This window comes from Dipodomys merriami, unplaced genomic scaffold (assembly GCF_024711535.1).
Source record: "Dipodomys merriami isolate MVZ:Mamm:240054 unplaced genomic scaffold, mDipMer1.0.p SCAF_453, whole genome shotgun sequence".
Taxonomy (NCBI): domain Eukaryota; kingdom Metazoa; phylum Chordata; class Mammalia; order Rodentia; family Heteromyidae; genus Dipodomys; species Dipodomys merriami.
Window position 1 is genome coordinate 714,514 of NW_027206017.1, and position 13,518 is coordinate 728,031.

General features: G+C 40.3%; 1 pseudogene; it reads right to left on the minus strand.

Moving 5' to 3' along the window:
* Positions 1-253: 253 nt before the first annotated feature.
* Positions 254-13,518, minus strand: part of LOC138808545 (myelin protein zero-like protein 3 pseudogene) — a 38,265-nt pseudogene continuing 25,000 nt past the window's right edge.

Sequence of the window (13,518 nt, forward strand, 5' to 3'; positions counted from 1 at the left end):
CGGTTCTTGCTGGTGTTGAATAGAATCTGCTCACTTGCCGCATCTGGCTCTTTCATCCCGGATTCTCTGTGTTGCAGGTATGGCGGCTATGGCTGCAGCTGCTGCAGCCACAGCCATAGCTGCAAATGCTGGCAAGTGCTCAGATCTGTCTCCTTGCCAGGATTTTCCCTCTCTGGCCTAACTCTCTCTACTGTGATGGCACACTTGTGATTCTCTGACTTAGGTCTGTTCACTGGAACACTAAAACTGCTTTCTATGGGAGAGCTTGTTTAACCTCTAGTTTCTCCTCTGCCATCTTCCTGGAACTCCAAGACTTCTTCTTATAGCCAGACTTTCTCTGCTTTTTCATCTCTGCAGCCTTCCTTGATATTCTCACAAGCATCAGAACAATAACTACTGCTGAGGGAATGAAAACAAGAATAGAAAGAAGGGCCACAGAGGACAGCATGGTACCAAAACCCCTTTCTGTGATTGTTAGTTCCATCAGGGGGATGTCATGGTGCACATCTGGGAGATTCTTCACAGCACAGCTGAATGTCCTATTGTGTGGAGAGCTGCAGGGGCCACGACCAAAGATGGCACTGGCTTCCGCCTTCCGCCTTCCCGATGGCGAGTGCTCTCTGTGAATAACAACTCCTTATATGGCTATGGCTTGGCTACTGGCTTGCTTCTGTATTTGTGACCCTATTTGTATATGCCGCATGGCACCTCGGGATTGGCCATCCAGGAGGCTTATAACCGGATTGCGGGTGCGGGGAAGGAGAAGCTTGCAGATGAGGTTCCCGAATAAACTGCTTTGAGAAGAATCCCGGGTCATGTCTTCCTTGCTGGTCGAGGTGGTCGCAACACTATTGTCTATCAGGTTAGGGTTGCTTATGCTTATGGATGCATCCCCTTTGTATACATTTCCAGCCCAGGAGATCTGATCCTGAAAAGTGCCTGCTGTGGTTGGGTACTGGAAAGACTGATAGTGAAATACAGATTTTGTGCGACTGCTGCTGGGAGGACGGTACTTACAGTCTATGGTCAGTTTGTCAGTGACATATGAAGATGACTTGAAGGTACATCTCAACATGACATTTTCTCCAACATAACCTCGTATGTCAAAAGCTGCACTAATCCTGCAAGAGTAGGATGCCTATCAGGGCAGAGAAGGTGCAGCCCTAGCCTCAAGCGGCTCTGATCAGCGGCATCCCGGCTGCTCCTCAGGTATCTGCCTAATTCTTTCTGATGGAGGCATGGAATTCCATTGTGTATATTTTCTTGATCCATTCATATACTGAGGGGCATCTGGTTGGTTCCATATCTTAGCTTTGGTAAATAATGCTGCAATAAACATGGTTGTGCTGGTAGTTTTAATATACTCCTTTCCAAAGTGGTTGAACAAGTTTACACTCCCCCCAACAATGCAGGACGTTCCCTTTGATCACATCCCCTCCAGCATAAGTTATTATTAAATTTGTTGCTTATAGCCATTCAAACTGGGGTGAGGTGGAATCTCAACATTGTCTTGATTTTCATTTCTTTTATGGCTAAAGAATTTGAGCATTTTTTCATGTGTCTATTGGCCATTCCTATTTCCTCTTCAGACCTTTCTCTTTAAATCTTTAGCCCACTTATTTATCAGGCAGTTGTTTCTTTGAGGATTTGTTTTTGGAGGATTTAATTTTTTGAGGTCTAATTATATGTTAGATATGAGATCCTTGTCCATTGTAAGCCTAGTGAAGATCTTCTCCAAATCGTTGGGCTTTCTCTTGATCTTGATAGCTATGTCCTTGGTCGTGCAGAAGGTCTGCAGTTTCATGCAATCTCATTTGTCCAACCTTTCTTTGATTTTATGTGTTTCTGGGTCTTTATTAAGAAACTTTTGGCAAGTGCCATGAGCCCTGGAGTTTCTCCTTTTCCTTCCTGTAATGTTTTCAGGGTATCTGCTTGGGCTCTGAGGTCTTTGATCCCTTTGGAGTTGATTCTTGTGCAGTGTGCTTTATAAGGGTCTAGTTTTAATTTTCTACAGGTGTGAAACAGTATATGTTTTATAAGTCATTGTCCATCTCTGTAGAGCCCTCCACAAGTTTATATGTATTTGTAGCTTGGGAAAGGAAATAAGAGTTAAATCAGGACAGTTGGAGGCTATGGTTTATAGGGCTCATTTGAGACGCTTTTGGAAGGAATGTTAACTTTTTCCATCTGATGCACTACAGATGGCAGTCTTGGTACAGGAATTGAGTAGACTGCTATTGGATAGGAAGGTTGTACTGATTCCTCCTGATTTTCCCCTGAAGACAAGGAGGGTGAAGTAGCCATGAGCATGAATCTGTGTGGGGTTTGCAATAAATATCTATTGACTGTGTATTTCTAATTTCTGTTGCCATAGGCAAATGAATGAAAGGATTTTTCCTTTCGTACTTTAGCTGTAACTAGATATTTTTCATTTTCTAAATCTTATTTTATTGTGAAGATTCTATAGAGAGGCTACAGTTACATGAATAAGGCAATGAGTACATTTCTGGTCAAGCATTGTTACCCCTTCCCTTGTTTTTTTCTACTATCCCTTACCTTCTCCTCCACCCTTCCCCACCCAAAGTTGTAAAATTCATTTCTAACATACTGTCCTATGGATATCATTGTTGCAATGGGTCATCCTGTGTCCTTGTTTCAGCATTTTTGTTATTTTGGTTCCCCTCTCTAAATTAGAAAAATGTATATACAAGGTGCACGGTAACAAAGTCAAGTCAAAGTCAAAAGGGGACATATTGTAGGAGGAAGAATATACATGATATATTTAAAACAACAACAACAAATGAGCCCCAAAATATAGTACCTTGTTTATATACGACATTTAGTCTAAAACTCCTTAGACATCTTAAGTTTGGACTATTTCTTTTTTTTTCTGCCAGTCTTGTGGTTTGAATTTGGGCACTCTACTGCTTAAGCCTCATTTGAGCTTATTCTGAGTAGTATATCTTATATAGAATGTGATAACTTTTCAGCCTGGGCAGGTTTCAAATAATGATCCTTAGATCTCAGCCTCTTGAATATCTAGGAGTACAAGCATGAGCCACCAGCACCTTGCTTGAATAATCCCACAGTTTTAACTACAGATGTTTTCATATCCCCTACCAACTATGCTTCCTGACCCTTTTTTAAAGTTATTTCTAAATAGCTTATGGAGGATTTTGAGCATTGCTTAATCATTTTTTCACTTTCATTACTAGTTGCACACTCAGAGGTTTGATGGAGTTACTTCCACACACACATATGATGTACTTGCTCATATTCACCCTGCCTTCCCAGTGTCCAGCCCCTTAATGCAAGGCCCAGAACCACTGTATATGTGCAAACATTCACTGACACTCTCAAACACACACACACACACACACACACACACACACACACACACACACAGCAGAACAATTAGCAACGGATATAATGTGGACCAGGAACTGCAAGGAAACATGGTAAGGTCGATTGTCTTTTCCCAGTTCCTCTGCCTTCCTCAATTCTCTGCTATTCCTTAGAACAATTCAAGCCTTACACAACTCACATCTGTCTGTTATGAACAACCTGAGCCTGGATTCCAGTTTGCATTCATAGGAAGCTGCCGTTGCTTGGATAGCTGGTCCTCAGAGTAAGCAGAGGCTCTCAGGTCATGTTTTCTTTTTCCATGTGTAGTGTCAATGCAGACCCTGAGACAGTAAGCAGCATCTTGAAGTGTATTGACATCTGTGTGAGCTACAAGACTCACCTCAAAAAACAAGCAAAGGAAGTGGGATGCAAAGTAAAAATCCTGAACCAATGGACATATAGGTGACTGAGAGTCAATTTCCACATTACTGGAGTAAATACAAGGGCAAGTCCATTTGAAGAGGCGTCTCCAAACATTTCATGGGCCCACATGACATGTCTGGCAGAAAGCCACTTGTGTGTGTGTATGTGTGTGTGTGTGTGTGTGTGTGTGTGTGTGTGTGTGCCTGAAGGCTGGTCTGGGGCTCAGGCTCAGGCAGGGTGCTGCCTGTCCTTATGCATTTTTTTGCTCCAGCCTAGTGTTCTACCACCTCAGCCACAGCTCCACTTTTGACTTTTTTGGTAATTGATTGGAGATGAGAATCTGATGGACTTTCCTACCCAGGCAGGCTTCAACTGTGACCTTCAGATCCCAGCCTCCTGAGAAGCTAGTATTAAAGAAGGGATGCACTGGCACCTGTCAAGAAGCCTCTTTTTTTTGGGGGGTTGTCCGGTTGTGGGGCCTGAACTCTGGGCATGGGTGCTGTTCCTCAGCTCTTCAGCTCAAGGCTAGCACTATAGCACTTGAACCACAGCGCCACTTCTGGCATTTTTCTGCTTATGTGGTGCTGAGGAATCGAACCCATGGCCTCAAGCATGCAAGGCATGTGCTCTACCACTGAGCCACCTACCCAGCCCAAGGAAGCCTCTTAAATAACAGATCTATTCATAGGGAGACAGGAATTGCCTCAGTCCAAGAGATGGTGTTGAGTTTTCATGTTTTGAAAGAATAATTACACTCAATAGCAAAGTATGAAGTAATATTGAAGGAAAGAAGGCAGCAAAATTTCATAAATCTGGGGTTGTGAAAGCCCATCGAACATGAGACTTTCATATAGGAATAAGAATAACATCTATGTGGCAACATTGAGGCTCACCCATGTGGTCACATGTACTGTTTGAAGCCCTGTTCTCACATGATATGTTTCCAGAAATCTGGGATTCTGCTCTGTAGAAGATGTTTCCCAGTCACACTGGTAATTCTCTTAGTTCTGTTTTTCACACTTCTCATCCTTCATTCTTAGTATTATCCAAGTATCTTTTCCAATGCTGCTCCAGAAGATGCTTTCAATGTCACAGTAAGGATTCATTTAATAAGAGAAATATGTTTGAAGAACTTTAATATTTATATTAATAATATAATTACTAATAAAGACTAATATTCAAGAACTATTATAAGATCAATAAAACATGATTTGTAGCAGCTATGTGGCTTTGGTATTAAAGCTGATAGCAGACATGTATTCCTAGACCATTATGAATCTGTAGTTATTGCAATCTTACAATGAAAAAGTTCTTAAGAAAGAAAATGTCTTGATAATATAAGCAACCCAATAGTTGTTGAATAAGACCTATATAGTGAGGACTTCTGTTGAGCTGGTACAAACTGGTTCTTGCCCTGAAAGCATCACCTATCTGTTCTGAGAGTCAGTCAGGGTTAAGTAGGGACACATGCTTCCAGATGACTGATCTGCCTGGCATTCACTGCATAAGTCCATTCAGGCCCACAGCCCTATAACCAATATAGGACAACATTCAGAACAGTCTTCTTGTCTTTCAGATTCAAGCCTGTAATCCTAACTCATTAGCAGACTGATATCTGAGGATCACGGTTCAAAATCACCCTGGGAAGCAAAGTCTGCAAGATTCTTATCTCCAGTTAACCAGAAAAAAGCCACAGTGAAAGGTATAAACTGAGAAACAGTAAAGGGGTGTAATTGTCCCCCCAAAATGGATTCTTTACCTGACAACTGTTTAACTGACTTAACTGTTATTCCTCTGAACATTATCTTCCTAATAATATTTTTTTAAGAAAAGGAAAGATGAGGCTGGGAAGGTGGCTCAGTGGTAGAGTGCTTGCCTTGCATGCATAAGGCCCTGGATTCAATTGCTCATTACCACTTAAGCAGAAACTATGCTGGAAATCACGCTGTGGCTCAAGTGGTTGAGACTAGCCTTCAGCTGAAGAGATGAGGGACAGTGCCCAAGCCTAGAATTCAGGCCCATAACTGGAAAAAAGGAACAAAGCAAAAGAAATAAAAAGGAAGAGAGTTGTTGCCAGGCTCAGTGGCCAATCCTCTAATCCTAGCTATTCATGAGGTTGAGGATCAGTGATTGAAGCCAACTTGGGCAGGAAAGCCTGTACGAATTCTATTTCCAATTATGTCCAAAAAACTAGAAGTAGAATTGTGGTTCCAGTGGTGAAGTAGTAGACTTGAGAGGAAAAAATAAACTTCAGGGATAGTGTCCATTTCCTGAGTGCAAGAAAAGACATTATGAACTTGGTTTATCTGTAACTGTGATGCCTTTGTTACAGACGATTATGGACTGAAACTCTGAACACGGCATTCTAGGTCTGGCATTTTTGTGCACAAACTGTGTGCATAACCATCTTAACTCCTTTGCTATTCTATAGTTGCAGATTTAATTATATTCTCACCATGGAAGAGGTTTCAGTATTTACTTTCTCTAGAGTACCTGCTTCCTTGTCCTCTGCTCTTTACTCACTGACAGCAGTATTTTACCTGAGAACACAAGGAGGAGAATTGGCAAGACCTTGAAACAAGGGAAGTTGCTAGAAGTGGGTGAGATGCTTGAGATAATGCCCAGGACCAGGTCAGAATTTTTTTGTGAAGACTTGCCATGGTGTGTCAATCTTTATCAATATGCTGAGGGTACTTGGACATAAAGAGGAGGTCTCAATGCCTACTGGTGTCATTCAGACTACACAGATATAAGCCAGCTAATCATGCTCTCACTTTCCCAACATGGAGTTTTGGTCCCTGCATGTCAAGGGAACTCAGGATCAAGCATGGACAGCTATCCACACAACATCCAGTTGTGACCTCTACATTGATACAGCATTGAAAGCAGTTCAGCATGAATCACATGGAGCTTGTCAAAATCATTGAAGGGATGGGAAAGTGGTTCTTTGTTGTATGGACCAAAGCAGAAAGATCACCATACAAGTTTCCTTTTAGAGACCCCACTTCTGTTCAATGGCCAAGAGAACATACATGAAAACCTCCAGAATGAGGAGGTATGTATACCCCTATGTTTCTAACCTGGACCCTTTACTGCATGATTTCCCAGAGCTTATGGAAACAATGAAACTAAATCTCTCGAAGATTTGGCACTGAAGTCCCTCAGAGACCATTGCCTACATCTGTGAGGAGAGCATAGGAGTTAAAATGGCCTGTCAGAGAGGGGAATACCCACAGAGTGTCTTCGTGACATAGCAGGCATCCAGGATTCAGATAATTTGGGAGGGGTTTTGAAAGCCTCTTTGGTGTGGATGGTGAAACATTGAAGCAGTTGGCACCGAGGATGGGAAAGCCAGTTGAAGAGTACATGGGTCCCATCAAGTCCCAAGATGGGCAGATCTACTATCAAGAGAGCTGGACATTGTGATGGATATGTTACATAACTGCTTTTGCTCATGGACAAGTCTTAGGCTGTCTACTACCACAAATGCATGGAAGAGAGATAGAAACTTGATACAGTTGCTGACATCATCAAGATCATCCTAAGGAAGAACTTGATAGACATTATCATCTGATTGTGTGTCTGGGTGATGGATGGGGGGATGTGTATGTGTGGAAACTAGGGCTTAAACTTTGGGCCTGGACACTGCCCCTGAGCTTCTTTGGCTCAAGACTTGCACTATAGCTCTTAAGCCATAGCTCCATTTCCAACTTTTGTGATATTTTATTGGAGTATCACAAGTACTTACTTACACGATAAACTTTAATTATGAGGTGATATGATTTTAAAGATGACATACTATACTACTATGCAAATGTAACAAATAAAAATGGGAGTCAAAAAGACACTCTAAGGACTATGTAGGAGGTTTTATGAAAGCCGTGAAGTTATATCTAAAAAAAGTGTTATTAGAGACTTAGACAACAGTGTTCAATTTCTTGTACCGGATAAAAGAATGCAGTCAGTTATTTCTGTTTAAATGTCTAATATTATTTTTTCTCTTTTTACTGTGTTTGTAATACATGCTACTAATATTAATATGTGTATTGGACTCAAGCTGATTTGTTGAATCAAGAAAAGTTTTGAGAGGTTGAACATCACCTCAATAGTACTCTGAAAGATGATATCTGGCCATGGAAGGGTTAAAATAGAGCTCCGGAGAGGGTTAAACTATTGCCCTTTCCATAGTGCTTTAAAGGCCTTGAAACCTGGGAGATAAAAGAGAAGTCTCCTTTCTCAAAACAATAAGGGAACCAGTGTTACTCACTGTGGTGGCTCTGATTGTAATATTGATGCTTCATTTTTGCATGTATCCATGGTAACCTTCCCAGTGTGAATTCAAATAAATATGATTGCTTGTGTGACCTGGAGCCCAGGTGCCATTGAGCCTTGGTACCCTGCGTCCTCATTGATTTTGTTCGTTTTGTCTACACTTGTCTGTGTATTTTCTAATATTCTTCAGCTTGGTATCCAATTGCACTGCCTTGGGTTACAATTAGCATCAAATAAGAATATTCTTGAACTGTAAAAGATAAAAAGCTTACAAACTTTCTTATCCCAAATGACTTCAAACCACAATCCTCAGATCTAAGCCTTCTGAGTAGCTAGGATTACAGGCATGGGCCCCTGGAAACCAGCATTCATAAGAACACTTGATGTCAGTGAGATCTTTCTTGGGCAATGTCTGCACATCTCAGTCCTCCTCAGCTCTGTTCCTTCCTGTTGCTCAAGCAGAGTCCAAAACTTTCACTCCTTTGTGTTCAAAATCCTTGAGGTTATTAAATTGACTTGCTCACCATATACCTCCTTTCCATAAATCAATAGAAGGTTTTACTCCTTACCATCGATTAATTTTATTAACTAAATTAACTGGGATCCACACAGAGGTGACATGTCCTTTTCTGGATTGTACCCTGTACACCTATGTTTTACTTTATCTAATAAAGTTAACATTATTTACCTTGTTTGATGCTTCTTACTTTTTCCATATTTATTCCTTCTCACCTCTCTTTCCCTTGCACAGAAGGAAGAACCATTTGGAATGGTGAAGAGTGTGTTTTTAGTCATTCTCTGAAAAGCTTTACCAATGGATCCTGATTCCCAAGTCCTGTGTAACTGGCCTGTAAAGTCTTGTTCTTTAATCTCTCCTCAGCTTACACAAATGACCAATTTTATCTAAAAAAGGCTATAGGAGATGAGTTTAGGAATTCGTTTCTGGTTATCAGTCAGGAATCCTTATTACCTGGTCACTGTGCATAAGTTGTTTCTGTTTCATTTTTATTTGAATAGAACAAGCAGTGTGTACAATTAGTAGCCAAATTAGACTTACAAGTATTTTTTTTTTAATTCAGGGATAGCAGGCTCTCTTATTTGAACCACAGATCAACTTCTGCCCCACATACTTTTCTTTTGGTGGTAAATAGGACGGTGTCCCACAGGAAGCCAAGGGAACTACACAGTATCCTTAAATCTGAGGACTGCAGTTCACAGTCAGCCTGGACAGGAAAATCTATTTGCGTCTTATCTCCAACTAATCAGCAAAAAGTCAGAAGTTGAGCTGTGGCTGAAGTGGTACAGCAGCAACCTTGAGCATAAAAAAAGCTAAGTGAAAAACAGATGTAGCACTAAGAAAACCACAAAATAATTTTTTTAAAAGTGGAAGAGAGCACAAAGAGTCTACTAAAAATGATAAAATGACCAAGAAACTGGTGGATCACACTTGTAATTCTACCTACTCAAAACACTGAAATTGAGGATCACCATTCCAAGCCAGCCAGGACAGGAAAGACCATTGTGTGTGTGTGTGTATGTGTGTGTGTGTGCATGAGTGTGTATGTGCCTTTCTGGGATATGAACTACAAGTATTTTTTGACCATTTCTGATCTTTTGGAGGTTAATTTGAGATAACAGTCTCATGAACTTTCCTTGCTCCTGACGTTGAATCACAATCAGCACAATTCAGGACCCTATGTTAATCTCTATACTTACTTCCAGCTAACCACCAAAACCAAAAACTGAACCAAAGTGCAACTGTTTTAGAGCATGCTATCCTTCAGCAAGATTGGTGAGGCCCTCAAAACAAGCCAGAGAACCAACAAATAAACAAGTGAATGTATGTGAAGAAGAAAAGAGTCAATGAGTTTTTAAAATATAGACGCATACCTTTAATCCAATCTGAAATCTAGGGATCACAGTTCGAAGCCTGCCTGGGCAGGAAAGCCCAACTAACTTGAGTGTGCTAGGCATGGGCTAGAACTTGAGTTTTTTTGCTCAAGTTTAAAACTACTACTTACCGTCTCATGTGGTTAATTGGAGATTAGACTGATGGTCTTTCAAAGCCCAGACTGGCTTTAAACTGTAATCCTTAGATTTTAGGATACTGTGTAGTGCTATTGGTTTCCATGGGACTCTTATTTCCTATTAACCACCAAAAAATAAAAGATTGAAGTTAAGCTACGGCTCAAATAATAGAGCCTGCTAGCTTTGAAATGAAAAACAAAATACCAAAAACAAAACAATCCTCAGCGAGAGTAAGTAGGCCTTGAATTCAAGCCTCTGCCTGCTCCCCCTCAAAAAAAACCCCTCAAGAGTAGAGTTTTTGTTTGTGCTAGCTTTGAGCAAAAAAAAAAAAAAAGATTCAAATGGTTTTTCTTTCTTGCTATTTTTCTTAACATATTTATAAGATGATTTCTTTGTTGCTTTGCATGTCCCTTCCCCATGGTATAACCCTGTTTCACTGTATGCGATGTTGTTATAATTTGTTGAGGGTAAGGGAGAAAATTGTTTAAATAGGGATACAGGTGGACCCATTGCAACAATGAGATGTACAAGATGTTATGTCAAAAAACGAACTTTACAACTTTCGCGTGGGGCAGGGGGTGTGGAGGGGATGGGAAAAAATGGGAAGGGAAAACAGAGGAGGCAACAATGCTTGATAAAAAATGTACTCATTACCTTGCTCAAGTAATTGTAACCCCTCTGTACAGAATTTTCACAATTAAAAAAAAGCCAAAACTCTCATGGACAGTGAAGTCAGTGAACTAGTGTGGCCTAAATGTAGAGCTTGTTAGTTTTGATCTAAAAAACAAGCCAGGTGCCTCTGGCTCATGTCTGTAATCCTCGCTACTCAGGAAGCTTAGATCTGAAGATGACAATTGGAAGCCAGCCTAGGCTGAAAAGTCCCCTGGTGACTGTTTTGTCCAACTAAGTAGAAGTGGCACTGTGGCTGAAAGTGGTAGTGTGCCTGCTTTGTCCCTGAAGGCCGGTGCGTAGGCACTGAGTTCAAGCCCTACAATTGACAAAATCAATTAATTAATTAATTAATTAATTACTGAGCATAAATGGGTATGCCCTAATAATAAAAGACATGAACTTTCAAAAAGGGGGAAGAGACAATCAAATAAATGAAAAGGTGCAAAAAGGAGGATATTGAAGCTTTCTAAATAAAAATTGTAATCCTACCTGTTCTGAGGACAGTGGTTCAAAACCAGCCTGGGCAGGAGACATTTTACTGTGTTCAATACTGAGGCTTGAACTTGCTATGCTTTGCTCATTGCTGGAGGTCTACTTCTTCCTACGTGTTGGTGCTTATTAGATATAATTGTCTCATTGACTTTGTTGCGCAAGACTGGCTTTGAACCATGATTCTCAAATTTCATTCCTCTCTGTAATGCTCTTGGCTTGCTATTGATATTCTAATCTCCTATTAACCACAAAAGATGCAGAAGTTGAGCTATGGTTCAAGTAGTGAAACCAACTACCATTAAGGTAAAGGTAAATAAAACCTCAAGGAGACTCATCATGACTTAATTTCAAGACTTAACAACCACCACTCAATTAATCAAACAAACAAACAAAAAGAACCTCAGTCACATTTACCTGAGTTTGAGCCCTAGAAGAAGAGCTACAAAAAAGAGAAACAGCCTGTAGTTTACCTGTGGTCAAAGTTGTAGAGCATGGTACTTTCAAGAGGAAAGGAAAAACTGAGCATGAGAGCTAGTGCCTAAGAACAAATGACAAAAAAAAGAAATAATAAATAACTGAAAAGGTGAAAGAAGAGGTAATTAAAGATTTCTAAATGTTGACTCACAGTTATAATCCTGAAGGCTAAGGCCGCTGACATCTGTAGATCATGGTTGAAAGCCATGTTGGGCAGGAAAGTACATGAAATTTGCTTCACTGTGTTCAGTTGAGGGACTTAAAGTTGAAGTGTTTTGCTCATGGCTACAGGTCTACTATCTTCTGCCTATTAGTGTTGGACTGGAGATAAGAGTCTCATGGAATTTCTTTACAAGGCTGACTTTGAAATATAATCCTCCAATTTCTAGCCTCTCTTTACTGTCCTTGACTACCCATGGGACTCTTGCCTCATTTTAACCACTTAAAAAAGGCAAAAGTTGAGCTGTGGCTCAAGTAGTATAGCCTTCTACCCTTCAATTAAATAAGTAAATCAATAAAACCTCAGAAAGAGATGGGAGGGATGAGAGCGAAAGTCAGAGCATCTTACAATAAGCAAAAGGAAAGAAATGTAAATATCACCTGGAAGAAATAATTGTATTGTCAAAGCTTATAGAATTGTATTGTCAAAGCTTACAGAATTCACAAAATTTAGACCATGATAATGACAATTTACTTTGTGAAGGTTAAAATATATTTGTGACTTCAACTAAATATTACTTTTCATTCTTCAAGGAAATAGAGGAGGCAATCCAAAAATTCATATGGAACAATAAAAGACCCCGAATAGCAAAAACGCTCCTCAATGGAAAGAACCCTGCTGGAGGAATAGCAATACCAAATTTCAAACTCTACTATAAAGCCATAGTAATCAAAACAGCTTGGTATTGGCATAAGAACAGACCTCAGGACCAATGGAATAGAATTGAAAACCCAGAAATGAACCTACAGACCTATAGCCATCTAATCTTCGATAAGGAAGCTAAAACAATAGAATGGAAGAAAGACAGCCTCTTCAGTAAATGGTGCTGGCAAAATTGGTTAACTACATGTAGAAAACTAAAGCTAGATCCTTATATATCACCCTGCACCAGAATCAACTCCAAATGGATCAAAGACCTTGAACTCAAAGCAGACACTCTGAAAACATTACAGGATGGAATAGGAGAAACCCTAGGTCTCCTTGGCTCAGGTCGAAATTTTCTGAATAGAGACCCAGAAGCACAACAAATCAAAGAAAGGTTGGACAAATGGGATTGCATAAGATTGCAGAGCTTCTGCAGGGCAAATGACATAGCTGGCAAGATCAATAGAAAGCCCACCGATTGGGAGAAGATCTTTACTAGCCATACAACGGACAAGGGTCTCATATCTAAAATATACTTGGAACTCAAAAAATTAAACCACCCAACAACAAATCCTCAAAGAAACAACTGCCCAATAAATAAGTGGGCGAAAGACTTAAAGAGAAGCTTCTCTGAAGAAGAAAGAAGGATGGCCAATAGACACATGAAGAAATGTTCAACATCCCTAGCCATAAAAGAAATGCAAATCAAAACAACATTGAGATATCACCTCACTCCAGTTAGAACAGCAAAAATCAAGAACTCTAATAACAACAGATGCTGGAGGGGATGTGGACAGAAAGGAACCTTACTTCATTGTTGGTGGGAACGTAAACTTGTTCAACCACTTTGGAAACAGTATGGAGGTTCCTCAAAAGACTTCACATAGATCTCCCCTATGATCCAGCAATCCCACTTTTGGGCATTTACCCAAATGTTTACAAACAAG